This window comes from Anser cygnoides, chromosome 3 (assembly GCF_040182565.1).
Source record: "Anser cygnoides isolate HZ-2024a breed goose chromosome 3, Taihu_goose_T2T_genome, whole genome shotgun sequence".
In the NCBI taxonomy this organism is placed as follows: domain Eukaryota; kingdom Metazoa; phylum Chordata; class Aves; order Anseriformes; family Anatidae; genus Anser; species Anser cygnoides.
This window is the reverse complement of record NC_089875.1, coordinates 12,691,828-12,710,032: the sequence shown is the minus strand read 5'-3', so window position 1 is coordinate 12,710,032 and position 18,205 is coordinate 12,691,828. Positions and strand designations below refer to the sequence as shown.

General features: G+C 41.2%; 1 protein-coding gene across 4 annotated transcripts in view; it reads right to left on the bottom strand.

Annotated features, from left to right (window-relative positions):
* The window catches only part of WDPCP (WD repeat containing planar cell polarity effector), a 151,937-nt gene that overhangs the window by 22,718 nt on the left and 111,014 nt on the right, over positions 1-18,205 (bottom strand). The gene's annotated exons all lie outside the window — the stretch shown is intronic.

Below are 18,205 nucleotides of genomic sequence, written 5' to 3'. Positions count from 1 at the left end.
CCTTCCCTTCCCTTCCCTTCCCTTCCCTTCCCTTCTTCCCTTCCCTTCCCTTCCCTTCCCTTCCCTTCCCTTCCCTTCCCTTCCCTTCCCTTCCCTTCCCTTCCCTTCCCTTCCCTTCCCTTCCCTTCCCTTCCCTTCCCTTCCCTTCCCTTCCCTTCCCTTCCCTTCCCTTCCCTTCCCTTCCCTTCCCTTCCCTTCCCTTCCCTTCCCTTCCCTTCCCTTCCCTTCCCTTCCCTTCCCTTCCCTTCCCTTCCCTTCCCTTCCCTTCCCTTCCCTTCCCTTCCCTTCCCTTCCCTTCCCTTCCCTTCCCTTCCCTTCCCTTCCCTTCCCTTCCCTTCCCTTCCCTTCCCTTCCCTTCCCTTCCCTTCCCTTCCCTTCCCTTCCCTTCCCTTCCCTTCCCTTCCCTTCCTTCCTTCCCTTCCCTTCCCTTCCCTTCCCTTCCCTTCCCTTCCCTTCCCTTCCCTTCCCTTCCCTTCCCTTCCCTTCCCTTCCCTTCCCTTCCTTCCCTTCCCTTCCCTTCCCTTCCCTTCCCTTCCCTTCCCTTCCCTTCCCTTTCCCTTCCCTTCCTTTCCTTTCCTTTCCCTTCCTTTCCTTTCCTTCCTTTCCTTTCCTTTCCTTTCCTTTCCTTTCCTTTCCTTTCCTTTCCTTTCCTTTCCTTTCCTTTCCTTTCCTTTCCTTTCCTTTCCTTTCCTTTCCTTTCCTTTCCTTTCCTTTCCTTTCCTTTCCTTTCCTTTCCTTTCCTTTCCTTTCCTTTCCTTTTCCTTTCCTTTCCTTTCCTTTCCTTTCCTTTCCTTTCCTTTCCTTTCCTTTCCTCTCTTTCCTTTTCTTCCTATGCAGCAGTAGAGATGAACAAGTTTGGATCACAGGAAGACCTTCAGTAAAAAGGCACGCTTAGCCCAATGACTGTCCTTCCCTTCTGCTAAGAGTGAAGTAGATGACACCAGATGACACGAAATGACATATGTTGTTATGCCAGACCTTCTCCTCTGGCTGCCAGGCGTTTCCTCCCCAACAAGAGAAACAGAGGAACAGAATAAATCCTGTCCGTTGACTCAGGGGAACCAGAAAGATTTGGGGGTAAGCAACACCATCATCCCTGGGAGGATGCTCCAGGCATGCTTAAGCTGGGGAGCAGGAACAACTTTCCTGGGACGTCTCTGGGGTGCTCCTGCAAAGAAACCAGGACAAAGCCCTTGCTGCTACTGGCATCTCTTGTGCGTGGGGTGGGACGCACTGAAGTCTCTACCATTTGTGCTTTCTGGTGCTATTAAAAAGCAAGAACATTTTCAGGAATTATTTCATGCTGTCAGGTAAACCAGAAATAACGTCAGGTAAAGACAGAGAGCTCTATCACCTTTGACAAAGACAACCTGCCTCTCACCTGGCATCCGGTACTCCCTCTTTGGAAAAAGGACGTGCTGAAACCAAAATTAGTTGTTGATGAATCTGTGACTGTGCCACTGCCTTAAAAAGCAGCAGCGTGAGACATGAGCCAGGCTTCAGAATATGCTGGCTGAATGATCCATTGAGGAAAGAAATTATTTTCTTTCTCGTGTTATTCAGAATAATCATTCCCTACCTGTAAGTCCACTTAATTTAGAAGAGCAAAGTGGCTTTTATTTTGGAATAAGTGCATCCACAGGCAAAGTTCTTTCAAAACAGCTAATCTGGTCATTGCCATATGTAAACAAGCCCTTATAAAATGATGGGGATGGTGAAGAACTTGTGAGGGTATGGCCCTGGACTTCTTACTCAATTTGCAAGCACTTACATACACCTATCTTCCTCAGGGCTAATACAGTGATCAACAGAGCTTACAGGAAGCCAGCTCCAATTCAAACAACACTGGCAAATTGTTGAAGAAGAAATGGGCTTTTCAAAGCTGTCTCCTGCTTGAGTTGGTCCTCACCTTTAAATACCATGGTCAAGTCGTAGTCTAGGACTCAGTCGGTCTCCGAAGTGCTGACTGCCCACAAGGTTTGATCTCAGGCTGGAGATGAAGAGCATGCTACCTCTTCTAGTACAAGCGAGTGACTCCTCAAGGGTAACTTCACGTTGCTTGCACCTCGTTTCTTGGCTTTGGTTGCGGTAGCAATGCCTTGCAGATTGCAAAGAGGGGCTTAAATATTAATGTAGAAAACGATCAAGGGAAGAGATCTTTGCAGCATGGTTTGTTGCCTTGTGCAACACATGCTGGTCTGTTTTGCTTCCCAAGACTTTTCTGCGGCTGGTGTGCTCGTGGGAAGCAAGGGCCCCTCTCAGGCTGGAAATCTGGGCTGAGGCTGCTCTGACTGCATACGTGGTGGCTCAGCGCATCTGTCCACACAGCGTGGTGGCAGCGAGAGCTATGTGGGAGATGCAAAGTGACCTAGATCGGCACCCCTAATTCCTGCAGCTGTGCTAGTTGCTCCGTCCTGTGCAAGTGTGATGTGAACCAAATACCAGTCACGTTAGGGACTGACCTTGTTTTCTTGGAGAATCCTGCGTAAAAATGGATATAACAACACTCTTGACACTTACCTCACAGGATGTTGTGAAGCTTAATTAAATGTGCGCAAAAGCATTTTGAGATCCTTAGATGAAAGGTGTTTTTATAAATGCAAATTATAATAATTACTGCTAGTAACCACCACCAACTACTGAAACAATTAATTCAGGTTGCCACAGGCCATCACAACAATGTGTGCAAAGAGGCATCAGCCATTTAATGACATATACGTTGCGTGAGAACTAAAAGCCTTAAAAATGCCGTAAACAAAGAGGAAAAAGCTAGATACTTGGGGCTTGCCCCCGCGGTGCAGCCAGGGGAGGTTTCCTCTGCCGCTTCCATCGCCCCTGTGTCTGCACTGCGACTCCTTCCTGAGGGAAAGAGCCCACTTTAATGATTACATCAATGGGGATAAACCCAAGACCTGATGATTTTTTACAGTTAATATTGTAAGGAAAGTGCAAAAGAGAGCAAATATCTTGGCTGACAAAAATCAGGATAACTCTGTCTTTTTTTTTGGTGAATTCTCCCACTTCCCCCCTGCCCTTCCCGCTTATAGCACCATAGAATAGACTTTGGCTAGGGGGTATTATCCAGCTGACTTTCCAAGGGCGAAAACAAAAGCTAAGCAATCAAGATGTGTCTGGCCAAATAGTTGAAGGCCCAGTGCACACATTTAGCTGACAACTGACTGAAATCTGAACCATTTTGCTCAGCCTTTCTTGTTGCTTCAAAACTGATTTGGGTTTAAATAGCTAAAACCTACAGGTGTTTAAATTCTCTCCCTTGTCAGCAGAACAGCCTCATCAGACATGGTCTGAGGATGTGGTCAGACTGGAAGAGATATCCAAAGACCCCACAGTCGAGTCCCAAAGTGCAGGCTAGCCCACCTGTGCCCCTCAGGCTTATTTCACTGCTCTCCTTTAAAGACTAAAATTCAGAAGAGTGGTAGTTACTAAACATCCAACTTACCAAAGCAATTAGGCTAAATGCACTGCAGCTAGAAATTTAAGCAATGCACCGAATTTAATTTGAGAATTCATGGTCATAAGACTGAAACCTTTAACATTTAACCTAGCAGCAAATTAAATCAGCTTTCTGATCAAGTGAAAAATTCTATGCCATTGAAGTTTGAAAGTGCAAAGCCCACACTTATTAAAAGGAGTTTTCTTTTAATGAAGAAAAAGTTGGGACCAGTTAGTTCCCTAACAAAAATAACAGGAAAAAAAATGGGAATACCATCTATAAACAATAATTAATCAGTAGTGCTTTCTGGCTTCTGGCAGGCAAATGTACTCATAGTCAGTGGGTCTCATGGAAAAAAATGTCATTTATGCTGGAAGGCTGTATAGACTAAGCTTACTCCAATATCAACATGCATAATACCATGTACCATGTACCAAAATTAAAAATGCTTACATGTTTTTTCATTCCATTCAAAAATAATGACTTTCTATAAAACTTCTTGTGCCTTAAGAATGAGGTTATCAAGCTTTGAATTTCTTGGATAAGGTTCCATAAAACAAGGGCCAAGTTTTTATGGCTCTGTGTGTTTGTGCATAGAAAATCAGCAGCACTGGTGCAATGTATACAAAACTTGCTACTCATTTGGTACTAACGTTATTTTAAACCTACCTGGTACAAGAATATATTGTGATGTGTACATATGCAAGTTGTGTATTTGCACACACATGCATATATATATATATATATGTGCACAATATACATGCTGACATCCTGTTGCTCAGCTCTTAATGACACTTATACGGTGCTCTGTTCTATGTCTCTTGGCTAAATCCTACAATATGAGATAAAACTTGGATGCATTTTCTAAAAGCACCTTAAGGCACTGGGACATAAAAGAAGTTGGGGTATTAGAGCACGCCTTGTTTTAACCATCTCTGGAGCACCCTGATTGACACTTGACAATTTACAAGAAAGGTGTGGCTAATCAAGCCACTGAAGCAGATATAAGGGCAGGTCCTCCCTGATAGGCATTTATGGGCTGTCACTCACCCGCAGAGGGCTTCGCTGCACGGGCTTGCTGATAACCACCAGCACATTCCCTGGTTTGGGTGCCCAAAGGCCTTAAAAGCCAAGGTGACCGTATCGGCATCTGAAATCCCACACTAACGAGTGGACGTTTTCCTTCCCAAGCCTCGCTGTTAGAAAAGGGAACCATTTAGAAGGAAAATGCAAAGCTTTGGAAGGGGGGCATGCTGTGCTTTGTATGGCCTTTGGATGGGGAAATACGTCCTTGTAGAAAGAGCAGGTTTTCATTCCCAGCCTCTTCCTTCCACTCCCTGGGAAGATCTTCCTCTGCCTGGTGTCCCTCAATTATAGGCTGGCATAAATACCAGGGTGGTTTGGGTTTTGTTTTTAAAAAAAAAAACACTCACGGAGGTAGTTTACACGACGCACTGCCTTCTGCAAACACGGCTGCTCTCTCCCTGCCTATTTAAATAAACTCCGTCAGCAGGAGCAGCGGCTGGGAAGCTCAGAGCCCCAGAGGGAGCTGCGGGCAGCTCCTGGCCTTGCTCCTGCTTCTGAAGGCAACCGGGAAGAAGGTGGATGGGAAGCGAAGCAAAAAGCCCATGCCTGGTGCTGAGAAAAAAAAAAAATCACTGAGAAAAAAATCCTCGTGGCCCCTACAGGCTCCCCCCGGCCCTGTTTCAGTCTCTGTCTTGCTCCTCTTCTCACTGAAGTGCACAACAGGAGCTTGGAGATAAGATTGTGTCTCAGACAGATGCTCACCTTTTTAGAGAAATAAAATAATTATTTTTTTTTTATGAGAAGGTAATTAACCTAGAACACATTCTCTGATACCTGTTGAATACAGCGTTGCTTGTCAGCCACTCCTTTCATCACTTAAAGTGCGTTTTGTATCCACGGAAAGCAATTAAGGTTCAATAGGGAAAGTTTGACCTTACAAAGCATCTTTCCACATTCCTGCATTACCGTAGAGAGCTCTTCCTTTCCTTACATGCCACCACCAGCCCTTCTCACGCAGACATGCATCACCCAGAGGTGTTTGCTATCTGCCAGGCTATGGCTATATCCTCGCAGTCCTTCCTTACAGCCTGATTCTGCTTCTTCTGCCTTACCCCATTTTAGGGTGGAAACTCTTCCTCCCACCTCACGTTTTGTGGGACAATTTCAAGCTGTTTTAGACGGCAGGTGGGGACTCAGCTCACTGCAGGGAGAAGGGACCAGTCAGAGGGAAAGCACCACTACCATCCTTTTTGATCTGCTAAGAGAGCTGTCTGAACTGCTGGCCCAGCTGACGTTTTCACCTTCCCCCTTTGTATCACAAACAAGAAGACAAACCTGGTCTTAAACCACACGTAAAAATAAGGAGCTCTGAAACTATTATTTCTGAACTTTAATTTGGAAATCAAAACAGATGTGTAGAATAGCAGGAACTTTCAAGCCCACAAGAGTACTGGTATAAAGAAAGTTTTAATAACTTTTAAGACCATTAAGACCAACTTTTACCATTTAAGATAGTACAAAGGGAAAGAGAGAGAAGGTGCAGATAAACTGGAGTACAGGAGATGACTTTCTAGGTAAGCTGCGTAGCATAAGGAGTGGGAGAACATCATCGTAGCAACTTTTACTATGAAAATGGTCCGGGATTACTTCACAATTTTGTGTTGGCAGGTGGCCGGAGCCATTTAACCTGGCATCTTCTAATGCCTGTAATTATCTATTAGAAGGACAAGGTCAGATTGGCATATGCGGCTCTTTGTGCCCCATCCCCAACTTGAAGTGGGGCAGGGGTACACATTTGGAAAGTCTTTGCCCTTGTGCAGAGAACCACAGATATGCAACTCAGGGAAATGTAAGAAAGATGGTATCCCCAGGACCCTGCTCTGGCTGGGATTACGCCGCGCTGTGCAGCTGACGCTGATCACTAACCGCTCCTGTGCCGTGCAGTTTTTGGAGAACTGCAAGTAGCTAAAAGAAAAGCCTGCACGCTCAGATGTTTATCATAGCAGCATGGTGCGGCTCAAGATTTAATCTACCAATACGAAGCAAACAAATAAACAAACAATGCATCAAGCGATGCTCACAATCTCTTCTATCTCAAAAGAGGAAAGAGCAAGGCAAAGCTGCATCCAAAGGATTTTCTTGCACAACAGATTCCCTGATCCTTGGGAAGGCCAAGTTGATTTAGCCTGACCTAAATCTGGTCCAAGTCAATGGTGGAGACATCTCATGTTCCAAAAGTTAGGGGGAAAAATGTCATCCTACAAGTACTTGAGGTATTCTCAACACTAGAGACAACAGGAGAATATTTTTGAAATTAATTTTCTTCTGAAAATATTTTTTTTACTGTACTAACTTTCAAAACTCCCATGTAAACAAAAATTGTTTGCTCCCTTTGTCATCTCATTTTGGGAAGCGCTTGAAACTTGGTTTACAAACAATTGCAAATTCCTCAACATATATCATGTTTTTACTAATTATTAAGCATACCACCGATACACTGAAATAATGGATTATTTAATGTGCAAAAAGGTTTTTTTTTTCTTTTTTTTTTTTATATTCTTTTCTTCTGAAAGAGTGGAACTCCTGGTTATTTTTCTAATACAGCATTTTAGCCAACTTATGCAGGACCCATCTATAACCATCAACACTGGCACGCATCAGCTTACAGGAATAATTTAACAGCAAAGCCACTGACCTCCTGCAGATTTCAAATTACTAATAGCATTGACTGTTTCTTTTTCCCCCAAATAGGGTGTAGGGGCAGTGTGTGCAGAAGCTCTCCTGATTTTGTAAATATTACACCTCTTTGACAACTGCAGCACTGGGAGCCTGATACATGCTGAGTGAAATGCAAACAGGCTTATCTGTTTGTAAAAAACTTCAATCAGATGTGGGAAAACCTGAAATAAAATGTTTCTGGCTTTCTTCTCCCTTCCCCTTCCTCTCGGTTGAATGTTGTATTTTCCCTGATTTTAGAAGAAGTTTTTGGATGGGGTGGCGTGCCTTTGCCCTGCAACAGCCTTTGTGCATCATGGTTGTTGTCACACTGACACCTAATGGCAGCTAGGAACTACAGTATTATGGTTCATTTCCCAGGGGCGTGTTCTACACTCTGCTGAAAAAAAATCCTTCAATTTATAGAAAATAAGCAAACTTAGAAAATGGACTTCCCCTGGCTGTGCGGTTATCCTCTGGGAGGGCACTGCTGGTAAGAAGGTGCTGGAGGAGAAAAGCCAGGGGGCGCGGGGATGAGTTCGCAGGACAAAGAGCGAGGAGCCGTGGGGGATGCTGCAGGAAGGACGGGGTGCACCCGTGAGCACACATCACAGAAGGCTCATGGAGTCCCCAAAGGGAAACAAGAGCACCGAAGGCTAAGTTGAGCTGGCCAAAGTCACCCCAAAAGTTGGTGGTGGCTGGAAAGGACTACCTTCACCCCATCGCTGACCTGCTTGGTTGTTTCTGGTCCCAAAAAGCGAGCAGCAAAGCTCCCACACACACAAGGGGATCGGTTGAGGCAGTGTAGCTGATAATAATAATAAAGCTTATCCTTCTTCCAGGAGTTTTGGAGGAAATCGGGAGTTTTTCAGGAATGCTTTCCTATTAAAATTCTGTTTATTCCAGTGTTCACAGTGGCAGTGCTGCAGACCTCATTCTTCTCTGATGTGCCTAAAAGGCAAGGGCAGCACAGTTGGCAGGACCACCGGGGCTTTTTTTTGCTGCAGAAGACTATGGCCACACGGGCTCCATGTCCAGGGCTGTGAGATAGGCGCCTCACCATTTAGAGGCAAAAAGCAAGGGCCTAAGGTAAACACTTTGTGGCTGTTTTCCTTTGGCCACGATGTGTCCCACATAGTGAAAAAAAAAAGAAAAAAAAATTTGTACCCATAATCTTCCGTCTGGTTATTAAAAATTTGTATTATTTAGGCAGAGGTGCGGTGAAATTTAGCAATGAACTGGAAGTGATGATTCAAGAGAAATTTAGACCGGGTCCTAAACCCTTCCTTTCGCATGGTGCAGGCAGAGGGTGAGCACTTGTCAGGCTCCTGATGGTGCGTGCGCAGCAATGCTTCCAGGTGGTGTAAGGGGAAATCATGAGGTCTTTCTGCAAGGTCTTGGGATGGCCCCAAAATCTGCTCTTCACCCAATGCATAGGCACGTGAATAACCACAGTATGAGGTACCAGAAGGCAGATTACCTCGAGCAAAAAGGATAAGGTAGCAGTTTAAAATGGACAAGAGGAGGGGGGCTGTGGTCTCCCGAAAGGGCAGGGGAGAAGCAAGGACATGGGGAGCCCGAGTGCCGGGGGAGGCAGTCCCTGCAGCCTGGCTCTTGGCTGGGAGGGCAAGAGGCAGAAATCAAGTGGCTGTTACATCTTTGGTTAATCATAAAGATGAAAAGGTGGGACACTGGCTGTGTACCTGCAGTAAATAACTAATTATAATGATCACCATACATGCTTAAGCTATTATTAACGATATCTTTTCATCTTATTATAATATTTTGCCATTTCATCATGCCAATAATGCAGAGATAACCAATGTTGCCTCATGATCTGTTTTTAAGACTAAATTTTACAGTTTGAAATCCAGCACAATTCAGGACCTTCTGGTGCCACGAATGCTGTGAAGAATGTTATTGAAGGGCAGATATTATGCATGCATGAGTTCAGGAGTTGCAGCAGTCTCACTGCACTGAGATCTGAAGAAGTTTCAGTGCAGACTAACCAACAGGAAGAACAGCTAAGGAAAATATATTTAAAATAGCTGAAAATAAATAGATTTGATGAGGTATACTGAGGAAAAAAATGTCATTTATTCTAAATGTACTCGCTGCTTTGTATTAAGCACTGTTCATCAGTTTTCCATCAATGCTTTATCTCTAACAACCTATTTTGTTTCTTCTTCTGGGCAAGTTTGATGCTTTAGAAAGTGCAAGATGGACAACAGTGATGGGTGCAAAGCTTACCCTTGCACCCAGCTGAGCATTTTATGGATAGCTTTCAACAGCGATATCCAGAGCAGAACGCCAGCAGCCCCAAGACAGGCTTTTATCAGGTCACTTGGTTTTGATGGGCCGAAAGCATTCAACAAGAGCTGAGATCAGGTCATCGAACACCTTCGCTTTTGATCCGGGAATGTTTTGGGGATGAACCGTTAAGCAGTCTCTTGTGCGGGAGTCTTTGGAGGAAAACAGCTCCAACCTCTGATTTTGCCATCGGCAATTCCACAGCATCCCCATGTCCCCATATAAGAAAGTGTCTGTGGTGTGGCTGGGAAGGTAGTGAAAGAGGATGTAATAAATAAGAAGTCCTTCAATGTTTTTGTTTGTTTGTTTGATTGGAAAACATATGTGCAAAGTATCTCATATTTACAAGAGTTGGTATTTCCGAAAGCATATCTACAGACCTCTCCTGGTGTTTAACTATGCTATATCTGATCACTGCTTCTTAAACTCACCTGCATGGGGAATGTTTGTTGATAATTAGTTGGTAGACCATTATAAAAAGACTTAATGTAGAGATATTAAAACCTAATGTCAAGTTGACACCTTGCATCAGCCCACCATTATACCTCTTTTCCAATTCCTCTGCTGTCATGCCACCGATGTGATGAATTGCAGCCTGTCACATCACGTTACGTTACACAGAACAAACAGGACAAAACACATACCAACTGCCATGCAAATATGTGTTTGCCAACTCTTTTCGGTGCGTGGAAATGCAACTGGCAAGTTCCCTGTTGGAAAACTAGAGACTTAAGGATGGCTCTAGGGTGTGTGAGACAAACATGCCTCTGACACACCGTGAATATACAGATACTCCGCTCTCAGCCAGCTACAGCAATTATGAAAGCATCTCCAGCTGTGATCATTTCTTCTTCTTTCCAAAAAAAAAAAAAAAAGCAGCAGAGGATTGATTCTGCAGCTGCTGATGTCATGAAGCAAAATATAAATACGTATTAATCAATCTAGCGTTTGTGTTCAGATTTGGAGCTATTTTTATGACTGGACACATTTTGGCTGCATATGTGTAAATATAACACCCACTTATGTACACACACACGTGCATACTATGAGATGTGTGAATATACATTATGTGGCTTTTAACTGCAGTCTTTCAGCCTACATGTGGGCCTTTTGAAGCTAATGGGAGATTTACCAGGGGCTTTTTCACAGAGCTGTAGGCAAGACAGGAATCCAAAACATATGAATATTATACTATAATGATACAGTGTAAATCATCTAGTTTGACCTACGGTGAATTACAGGTCATTAAATTTCATCTAGGTATCCTACACTGAGCCAGAAAAACTTGTGTTTGACTAATGCATAAATTGTATTTGGTTAAAACCTATTTCCCAGAAAGGTATTCATTTAGTCTCCATGCAAAGACACCTTCCATGCATCAATTTCTGTGATAGCTTGTTTCAACAGTTACTTTAACTACCTGTGTTTTTTATTTAAATTGACTTCAGCCTATGGAGTCAGCACTGAGAACTCAAATTCCTAATACCCCAAATGTCCTTTTTCCGTTCTTTGTAGCTAGCAAGAAAAAACAGGGGGTCGATCTTGTAAAAGGCTTTCCTCGGGTGTGACAAAAGTTACTGACATGTAGAAATGTTTGCCAGCAATCATCTGTTTTAACCATATCCTGACATAATTTCTATATGCATTTCCAAAGCTTGAGCCTTTTCAAATGTGGTTACCATAAATAAGTAGCCTAATTCTACTTTTGGTATTCTACAGCTTGTCTGAACAACTCATCATAATAGCTGATGCCCAAATACTTGGCATTTAGCTAATGTTAAGAAAGCAGTAGGAAAAGAAATAGCATTAATAAAATGATCCCCCCCATGCATCACATTTCACTTCAAAGTTTTCAAAATCACTTCCTAAACTGGTTGATAATCCTAGTTTATTGAGGATTATATTTTTGGGAGTGGCACATCTAAATTTCTCCAACTGCTCACTCTTGTGAGGGTGATGACTAGTGCCTGCAGAACTTACAGAACAGCAAGTTTTTTTATTTTCATGTATATGGTCATGCACATAGACAGAGCTTCATGGAGTGTGTTGTTTGTTGAGTGGAGGGCAACACTCCATAGTGTCAGAGTTGGGAAGTAAGGAACATTGAATTCTGACTGGAATGGCAACAAAGAATATAACCCTGGTAGGTAAAATGTAGTTATCCATACAGAAATTTTGGCTGGATATAAGCATTAATGACATGTTTTTTTAAAAAATATATCTTCTAATGACTTTAGACTTTTTACTTGTAATGCATCTCTATACATACAATCTATTTCTATGTTTATTTTGAAGTAGATAACTATGGAAATATACTATTTAAATTCCTAGCTATACAATAAATTACTGCTTGAGTATTCACTTGTCTTTATTGCAATGCCATGCCGCGGGCATCCCTTCAAGATCTTTTACGTTGAACCATTCTTTGTCATGTAACATCCTCACTCAAGGAATATCTCTGTGAATTGTTTTCACTTTTTAAGTTACTTCTTGATAGGTTGCCATGGAAAATAAGTTGTTTACTTGGTAATTAGTGTCATCTACTCTCTGTTGTTTATGTGCACCAACTTTGCTGGAGGGATAAGCTAGAAATGATCTGTGATGAGAGACGTACCTTGCAATAACCTAATTGTAAGCACAACAAATACGGATCAGACACAGACAACTCCTTTCAATTTCTAGAATTTGGAAATCGTGTAATTTTTTGTTTATAAAAGAGTCACAGTATGTGGCTATAAACAAAAAAATTAATGCCCTAAAACTGTCTCTTTCAGTTACTGATTTTTCTTTTTTTTCTACTCAACACACCATTTGAAATGAAGGCAAAATCTTGTTAATCTATGAGGCCTTGTTAAGATTTTTTTCATGTTAAATGGGGCATAATTTTACTGTTGACAGATATTACAAATATGGGAATCATTAAAATTAAAATACTAAGGAGAATATTGTCTTCATTTCAGACATATAATGGTGTGCTTTAAATCAGGTTCTGCAGTGGGCATGGATATGTCATGATAAAGGAGAAAAAAAAAAGGAATGCCACAATTATTCTAAAGCTTGACATAAAACCATAAATCTCTTTCAAGTGAAGATACACAGATCTTTGTGTAGACCTCTGCAGCTAAGCAAACCAGCTAGGCTTTGATGTACTTATAATTATTAGGGGCTGAGGATTATGTCTTTAGGCAAAGCTGTCTAGCAATGGGAAGGTATGGATCAAAACTGACATCATGACACAAACAAGCAAAGGGGTGAGATGAGGTGGAGCCAAAAATAGTTTGGCATTACTATAGACCTTATGTAAAACAAACAACTCTACTTCTCAAAAAGAACACAAGGAAGGGAACAATCAGTGCCTCTCAATATATTAAAAGCCTCACTAGTGGTTTGAAAATTAAAAAATATAGCTAACAAAAAGAAAATAAAGAAGATTAAGCAGATCCACTTAGATATACAGGAACACTTTGTCACCCCCCCAGTGAGGCTGATATGCTAAACTGTGAGTTCAGAACTGCCACTGCAACAGGTTTGTGTACCGTGAGAATTGGGTGCCACCAGCTCCTCTTGAAACCAGGGGACACAAATAGTTGATACATCAAGTAGAGCATCCTTCCAGACCAGGCTCTTTGTCATTTTTTTTTTGCAGAGGACAGCAGTTCTGGTAATGCCAGGCCTATACCTGAGTTTGTTACTTGCTAACATCCAAAGCCTACTGAAGATGGTGGAAGCCTTTTCATTGTTTTTAGTGGGTTCTGTATCAAGTGCTGTGTGTGCTTTGATACATGCAGGAGAAACTACACATGAACGCAGTTTAATCATTTAAAATTACTATGGATCTTCAAAGACTCTCATTTTCTGTGGTATAAAATTCAAAAAGTACTTGTGGTGAAACTCATTTCTTGCCATAGGTTTATTGCTGATTACACGTAAAAGGAACGCTTCATTAAAAACATTTTTCTGGCTCTCTGGAGAAAAAGTCATATTACTAGAAAACTAAAAGCAAAGGATTTGATGCCATAGGTTTTGACCAACTTCAACTGAAAATCTAAATAAATAAGCAGGAGATCTAATGCTGAAACAGAAGGCAACAGAGTTCCAGGAAACTGTAGCATCAACAGGTGTCCCCCAAGTCTTCCCAGATCCCATTTCATCTATATACTGGGTAATACCTTTTAAACAAGTCATAAAAATATTATGCAGTGAAGTAAAAATCATGCCATGAAATAAAAGTCTAGGATTCTTAGTTTACTTGAAATTTGATAGAAAGAGAAAGATGTGTGTGTCAAGGGAGAGTAGGAAATGAAGAAGGTTTTGTCATCAGTGTCGGAAAGGGTATATGAGGGTAAGGAAGACTCTATTGCTTGATAGATGAAAGAAGTAAATATGGACCAGAAGAGGAACAACTGGTACCAACTAGGCTAATGCAGGGACTGGAAAGGTTACGAAAACAGGGGGACAATTCTAAATGTTGTTTTGAAATGCAAGTGTGTTCAGGTGGACTATTGGGATCAGGTGAAGACCTGAGTAAAAAACAAGCAATTTGGAGGTAGCAGAACGTATGTGAGGCCAGACTGGTGATTCAGACGTACTGTGTGAAGACAAAACACTGTGGCATGTGTAATTACGAACAATCAGAAAGAACGTGTAAGCCATTCAGTGTAAAATACTGTCAGAGAACTGAGAAGAAATGAACATTCTCCACTTAAGATTCAACCTGGCGACATTCCTTGCCAGTAAGGTGAAACCTTTAGGGCCCCTATATTTTGAATGTCATTTTATGTACTGTGTGGGAAATTAGACCTCAATCTTTGTGAGAACTGATAAGATATCCTATCTCACTTGCAAGTATTATGGAATATTTCCAGAAGCATTTTAAAATTCTATTTTAAGTGGAAAAACCTCAAGCACTTTCATGAGACGTTACTGAACCACCAAAATGTTAGTCAGTCTCATCTAGCCTTTCAGAACAATGCTATTATCTCAACATCAGTGTTTTTGTTACAATACCTCTGTTAGAAAAGTTGCCTAAACATTAGTGCTACTAATATTCTGAATTTAATTCTAAGTAGAAATACAGGGTTTCCCAATTTGCTTTTGAACTATGCAGCAGTTATCTGTCTTGTCACAACATGAATCCCTTTTGGGTAAAAGCTATTGATTTGAAGGTTAAAATCATCTTGCTAGGCCCTAATGTAATTTGTTGGAAGTTGGCCTTGGGAAACTTTCTGACACAGACTACATATGCTCTTCATTGGATATTCATTGAGCAATGATGTCTGAAAGACTGAGTTCTACACCTCCCTGATCATTATTAGCTTTGGCATTTCTTAACAGGCTGTGCCATGTCAGTTCTTTGCAACTCAAGTTTTACATTAGCAACCTACAGTTTACAGCACCAAGACGATGCACTCTGCTAACATGGACAACATTATACGCGGTTACTTCTGGAGCAAACATACAAGGCTACACCCATGAACAGAATTCATTAGTAAGCCCGTAAATATTGTCAGTATGGCAGAAAGTCCTCTCTGTTTTAATACAGTGAAATGAGGTGCACGGAATATAGCTTAGGCAGGGCTACATGAGAACTCCCTGACCTCATTAAGGAACTCGTAGGTCTACTACAGAAATAATTCAACGGGAAAGCTTTGGCAGAGGTAACGACAAGTGTGGCCACTGGTCTGCCGATCAAATGGGAGTGGGGAAAGAGGAGACCGCTTTTGTATTCTCAGAGATGTACAATACCATTATCCTAATCTTCTCGTGCCTCAAGATGCATTTTCACAGGCTGTCAAACATAAAATTGTATGAGAATAATTTTCTTTAGCAGATTTTAATCAGTTGAACAAAATATCTGATTCTGCCAAAAACATAGGCAGGGAATAGCAGCGAGCTCACTTGACACTTCATCTTGCTCAGCAATATTCTCGAAAAAAACTATTATACTCTGAAGGTCTATAGTAGTTTTTACCAATGCACACAGTTGTTACTCACTTTGATGGCGACTTATTGGAAACAGTGTATAGCAAACCATGATCAAGTGTGGAACTGAGAAGAGCTAAAATTCAGAAAATTTTGAAATAATAAATCTATTCTTAGCTTTATCTTGACACAAATCTTGATTTAATATATGTGAGGAATCCACCAGTGATTACAGAACTCTGGATGACATCTATAAATTTAAGTTGAAATTATATTGCCATTCTACATTATTTGGAGGAATTTGAAACTTTTCCAACAGTCTGAGTTCAAAATATATTATGTTTGAAGTAAGCCCTGTACACAGAAATATTCTGACAAATTAAATATATCCAAGGCAAGATGGAGCACACTCGGCAGCTTGGGAATTGGCCAGAAGCACTGACTCATGTTATTTTCAAGTAGCAGTGAGCTGAGTTTTGGGGATGGGCTAGCTTCGGAAATATCGCCAGATGTGGATGTAGGTTCACATTTGTATGGTTTAGGACATGGAGACCAGATATTCCCTAAGGCAGTGTTCACTATAACTGGGACCCAGCAGTACTGATTGTACCTTGTAGTCTCATTTGCTTAGGTTGCTGCCTTCTTGTAGGAGCCTGAAGTGGACATTCAAGGAATTTTGGAGTTGTTCTAGGAAATGTGACCATTGGCGAATTGACTTGAAGAAAGCAGGGGCTAGATCATGAGGACTTGGCTTAGGAGATGGTTAGGGGACAAAGACTTGTTGGAAATTGCATTTTAAAGCTTTTGGCACTGGCATGATTTTTGTTCCCTTTCTCAAAATGTTAGATAAATGCAATAATTTACATTTAAAGCACTTGTTAGTTCTCTTTTGTTTTCATTGCGTTCAAAAAATCCACACTCTGTGACACTTTTTTTGCTAACAACAGTTTCTGAAATTAAAAAAAAAAAATCAAAAAGAAAGGACCTTGGAACAAAGTGTAATAAAACAAAACCTGTGGCTGAGACTTTCAAGTGTTTAAGGTGAGATCTGATCTGCAATGAAACAAACTCATGGGAGACTCCTATGTTTGTTTTCATATAAAATGAATTGGATGCAAATTCATTACTGTTAATAGACTGAATCTCACTGACAGTTTGTCCCAGGGGCATTGAATTTACGAAGTATTTTAAATCATCCTGATAGTTAATTATTCAGCAAATGAGAACACTTTAAAGACTTTATCATATAAAATGACTTTAATAATTTATGCTTATGGGGCATTCCAAAGGTAACCGTAGGACTGCTCTGAAGGAGGACTGTGTGCCTGCACATTTGTAACAGAGCTGCAGTAACACATCTATTACCTCCGATAGGCTAGTAAGGCACTTGGAATCAACTCAGGTTTCTTCCCTATCCCTCTCTTTGTGTTTCTAACATTGTACAAGGCTCTCAGTAAGCTTGAAAATAGCCTAGCTTCAGAAATCTAATAATAGTGTTAGTTTGCAAGGAATTAAATGAAGACACAGTTTAAGGCTTAATTTTTCTGGATTAAGGCAATTTTTCAAGACTAATAAACTAAGAGAATAGATAATGATCAGAGATGACCTTTCAGTATCTTAGTCTTATTAGGTTATTAGGTGCAAAGGACACCTCTCTATGAATAAGAGAAGAGAAAGCAAGGAAGATGCAATTGTACACTTTAAAGAGCACCTGGTAACAGATGACCTAAACAAATGCCATTTTTGGCAATTCTAGTGGTCAAAGAGCTTGCTCAAAGGCACAGCTGTGGTGCAAAAAATGCTGGAAGAGACTTAGGTTTGAAAATGAAAGATCTGAAGAAAAGCATTCAGGACAGCCACTGCTTGATTTCTGTTCTGCTGGAGAGGGAAGGAGGTGATACTGTACTGCATAACCTTGAAAGTCAGGGATTTGTATCTACATATATAGAAACAGCCACATGAACTCACATACCACATCTCTGCATTTCCACATATTTGAATGGTATTTGATTTTACGCTCTGGGTGAACTCTTGGATGTTTAGTTCTTATTTTTTGGTCCTAAAAGAATTCTACGTTATTCAAAATCTCAAAGTTTTTCTGATGCCTTCTGAGTTCCACTCATATTCTGCTTTCTTAGCGTGGGGCAAGGACAGAAGCCCAGTGATTTTTTCTAATATTCAAAGATGCATCAAGATAAGCAAAACAACACTGTGCATATTTTACACAAACATTTTGCATTCTTTTCTTTATTTTTTTCTCTCTGTCTACTTTCTCTCCACAGGAGGTCAGCTTTCTAGACTCTTATAGACACTTGCTGCTTGGTTCGTGTTACAGGCCTGAATAATCAGAACAATCTACATATTTGTACACATCTCTTCATGACAATTCAAAGGAAACACAAGGAGAAAATGAACGAGTTGTAAGTTCCCCTGTCTGAAAAGATGTTTGTGTTTGAGCTGTTAGTCTAACCCCACAATTTTTGCATCAATACACCTTATGGAACTGCAAGAATCCCACTGAGTGCGAAGCAGTTACTTTAAAGCCAGGATCTGAGCTTATGTTATTTACATCAGTAAAAGTTTCCTCCAAATGCTTCCAATGTAATCACGATGTTACTCCAGTTATCAGGACTGTATATACGAGCAAATAGGTGAATGAGATTGCCATACCTGGCCTTTAACATTAGCATGAACAAAGATTTTCCAGTTCAGTTCCTTACCTGATAGGAATCTGAGTTCAGTTTGCACAGCCTGAACTTTTCTATAGAGCCATAGTAT